Here is a 4,611-nt window from a genome sequence, read left to right on the forward strand (position 1 = left end):
ACTGGCAATATTATATTTCACATACTGCAATATACTGTAAGCTTTGTGCTGCACTGTTTCATTTCAGAGGAGAATAGCAGTGAATTCTATTATTTCCCTGAAGTAATTTTGCGTTAAGAGATCCCATACCATATGTCATTTTTCTCAGTGGTAGACACAGTCACCCCTATATTAGCATTAATGCTGTTTCCTAGTCTAATTTAAGCGTGGTTTAAAATGAGTAATACAGTTCCAGTGTGTTACAAATGTATGAGTCTGCTATACAGTTCTTGATCTTGTATTAAAATAGCTAACACTAATCACAACATGAAGTCAAGTGAAGAATTGATTTTATAATGCTTGGTTTTTACCCAATGCTTAAACAGCAGGTCAATATTTAATCAATCACACTTTTTTCATATGATGACATTTGCTTAGCTGATTTCTCCTTTCCACAAATTTCCCTCCTTCCTAACCTTGTATGATCGAAAAATAACTTCATAAACATTGCTTGCTGAAAAGGAGCTAGAAATAATGCTGTTCTAAGCACAAGTTGTTAATGATATTTAATTTAAATTTAAAGGCAAGCATTTACAGTATGTAAAGTAAAGCTATATGCAGTATGTGTCCTAGATAGTGTGCATTTGGAGATATGCACGACCTATTAATTACAACAATTGTGTATTTTTAGCTCAGTATCAGGTTTAATATTTCTCATATACCTGATTTGTCTGCAATAAAAAATATGTAAATATGCACAATGGATCCAACATCTCTCAGCATTGAAAGTAGTATTGTATTGCTTTGGACTCCAGGGGGGTGATTTACTAACCTAAACACACGCACGCACTAGGTGCGTGTGATTTTCACACAGCAAAACGTATTTATCAACCAAAAAGTCTCTAAAAGCATATTTCCACTAATGCCATATATGGAAAAAGCATGCACATGATGCATATACAATGCTGCTTCACAGTTTAGACAAAAATGGTTAGCTCACGCATTTACATTCCTGCATTCATCAACACAAGCAACACAACATAGAGCTAATTTACACAACATCACCTTGCAATTCATGCTTGGCTTTGCACAACACACCTGCTGGGTGTGTACACACTACCAAGGTGTTTAGATTCCACCCATAGATCATGCTGGGAGGGAACACACTACAGAGGTGTATACATGTTCGTGGTGTGTTTATAAGGTTAGTAAATCAACCCCCAGATGTCAATGATGTTTCTTGCCTTTTAACCAGTGACCAGTTTTTTATAATCATTATACAGTGTAATGATATAATAAGATACCCCTTGTTTGTAATTAGCAATCTCTTTTTCTTCTAAAGCGTAAAGCCATTAGATGTCCAGAGCTTTAAAGCCCCACTCCTCTTTTAAATAAAACATCTGTAGCCCAGAAGTAGTTAAAATAAAAAAGCAGCTATGCCTTCAATATTCACTTCCTGTCCTTTGCTGTTCCCACACAGAAAGTTTGCTTGGCAATTACATGGTGCAACTCCTATCTGTTGAATATTATTATTATTATTACATAGTATTTATATAGCGCCAACAGTTTGCGCAGCGCTTTACAATGTAAGGAAGACATTACAATTACAATACAATTCAAGACAGGATGGTAAGGATGGTAAGGAGAATAACGCCCAGTGTGAGCTCAAACTGTCAAGGCATGCCCTCTGTACTGTGCTGTACTGATCAGTGCTTACACGTTATTACATGAACACTATTTAATACAGGAGTACGGATCATCCACCACAGGAGAGAATAGGACGAACAAGAAGATGTCGTGCATCAGAAAACTGAAGAGAGAAAATCTGGAAAATGGCACATATACTAAAAAAATATATATTTGTGGCCCAACCTGGAGTTTGATTTTAATATTTTAACCCTTCTGCTGCCAAGTTGGTTTATGCACAACATTTATAATCCAGACTTTAGGCCCGAAAATTACTTAAAACCCCTGAGAGTTATATTTTTCCTGAAATTATAGACCCTGTAGAATAAAATGGTGGCAGTTCCAAATTTCACGCTGCATGATCTTAGCGCAACTCTTTTTTAAACCCATAATTTCAGTTAAAATTACACTTAATTTTATAATACCCATTTTTTTGTAAAGTATAAAAGATGAGGTTTAGAAAAGCTAGCCAGGCAAGTATATTTACAGGAAGATCCTCAATGGTATCCCAGGTATTGCTTTCCTTTAATTTGCCTGTCTTTGCAGTATTCCACATACAACATGATAAAGTCAGGGTTTGTGTTGGTGCTTAGTAGTGAGTAACACCAACAGGACAGCCATTTCTTCATAAAGTGGTGAGTAGTAATTGGTGGAGTTGAAGAAAGGTGATCATGGTCTACAATTACTATGGGGTCTATTCACAAAGCTGCCGTAGGCAGCCGAGTGAATAACCGACCCGAAGTGAAGTGAGCCGAACACTGAAGTGAGCCGAACACGCCTATTCACTTCAGGCTTGTACGGCTACACCGACTAAAATCAGGCGTACATCGGCTTGCTGTGGCTGGCTTCAGGTCAGCCAAACATGCTCAGCATGTTTGACCGACCTGAAGTGCAGAAGGAGTTCGACGCAGCTGATCCAACATCTGTTCGGCCTATTCTCATAGATACCGAACAGCAGTGAGTGAATAGCGGAATGCCACCTAGCGGCATTCGGCTCAGCTATTCTGCTCGGTACCTCGGTGGTACCGAGCAGAATAAAAAAACAGTTAAAAAACTAGAAAAAATCTAATAGAAAATGAATGGGTGGAGCTAGCAGTGACAGCCAGCTCCACCCAACTGTTTTCTGCTGCCGTCAGAATAAAAAGAAGAAAAAAAACACCATAGGAATGCATAGCTAGATTCCTATTGGCTATTTCACTTTCCAATAGACAATAGCAAACTAGCTATTGCACCCGCCCTCTGTTGCTGTCAATCACTAGAAGGGGACCTGATGGAGAACTTCAGGTCCCCTCTGCTGATGTAATGTAGCTATGCATTCCTATGCCGTTGGGCTTTCTGGGCTGTCTGGAGATCAGCGTCCCTGTGCAAGTGGCCGGAGCCAGCCGTGAGATGACGGATAGCTCCGCCCAGCAGTCAGTAGCAGGCTGTTGGCCGGCCAATGGCTGGCCGTTCGGCCAGCTTCGGCTTTCACCTCGGCTCAGTCGAGCCGAAGCATATGCCTTCGGCTTGACTGAGCCCCTCGGCCAACTTCGGGAGCTGTACGAGCTATAGTGAATAGCCCTACAGCAGCCCTTCGATTCTACTGAACCGAAGGGGTCCTGGGGACGACACTGGCCAAAGGATCAGCCGAAGGATCAGCCGAACCACGGCTAGATCCTTCGGCAGCTTTGTGAATAGACCCCTATGTGTTCTTTATCTTCTGATTCATGACCTGAAACTGAAGTTCTGAGTGTCTCCAGGGGTCTATTGCCTTCACTTCTGCCTATCCAAGCTTTCAAATTTTGAGAGATGTTTCAGCAATGTTCCTTCAGCTTTCCCAGGATCTCATGAGGAGACTTATGACATCACTCTTGCCTAGGCAAGCTTGCTGGCATGTAAGATTATTATTTTTTACATTTTTCTTTACGTTTTTGTTGTCTTTCCTTGAGAATTTTTAGAATGGTGTAGTGGGTGCTCCTACATAAATGGACCTTCCATTTTCCAGGTCCATTTTGATTGGTTAAATATCATGCAAATAGATGCTAAAATTGAATTGAAATTTTCAATGAAAATTGAAAATAATTCAAGGAAAGGAAAAACACTACATTTAAAGTACTTGATTTTGCCTTCATTTTTTAGGTTGTGACAGGGTGTCTTTAACATCTATGTTAATGTGTTTTGGCATTGACTGTACCCATGGTTAGGGTATTTATATATATTTTAAAGATGTGTAAAGCCACATTATTGTAATGTTTGGTGAGGCAAAATATACTCATCTCTTTTACACCTCTTTGAATCAAATTTATATTGCACAGATTAACTATTTCCCTAGCTCATAATAATACTATGCAGTGGTAATTTTTTCCACACCTTTCTAATCAAATGCTTGCTTTTATCTTTCTCTATATAAGAATTGAAATGGCTTCTTTCAGGATTCTGGTGCCTCCAGGGAGATAAGGACCCTGCGGTTAACAGGATGAAAGATTTTTGTTTAGAAAATCTTATTTAGACAATGAAAAATGACCTCTATAAACTCAAAGCTATCTTATTTTTGGGGCTTTAGGCTTCTGGCAGATAAATCAATTAGGCCCTTTGGATAGAAGAAAAAAAAATATTGCAGTAACAATGTAAGTACAATGTCAAATATTTTTGTGTGATTGTGAAGTAGACTCGAATATGATATTTTAAGCATTACATGTAATATATTTTGCAAGTTAACATGTTTTTATGCCATATTTATTTGAACAAATGCATTTAAATAAATAGTAATTCTTTACCAATCATTGCTAATTAAGAATAATAAACTTATAGATCTTCTACCGGCGTGATCTGTTTATATCCAATATCTCAATTAGCATAATTTTTTTAATGCTTGGTTAGCCTAACAAGTGGTCCTATAATATTACACAGCCTATGATGCTGGAGGGTTAAAACCTTTAATTAACCCCCCTAATCAATATATATATA

This window comes from Nanorana parkeri, unplaced genomic scaffold (assembly GCF_000935625.1).
Source record: "Nanorana parkeri isolate BGI_ZX_2015 unplaced genomic scaffold, ASM93562v1 scaffold360, whole genome shotgun sequence".
NCBI lineage: Eukaryota > Metazoa > Chordata > Amphibia > Anura > Dicroglossidae > Nanorana > Nanorana parkeri.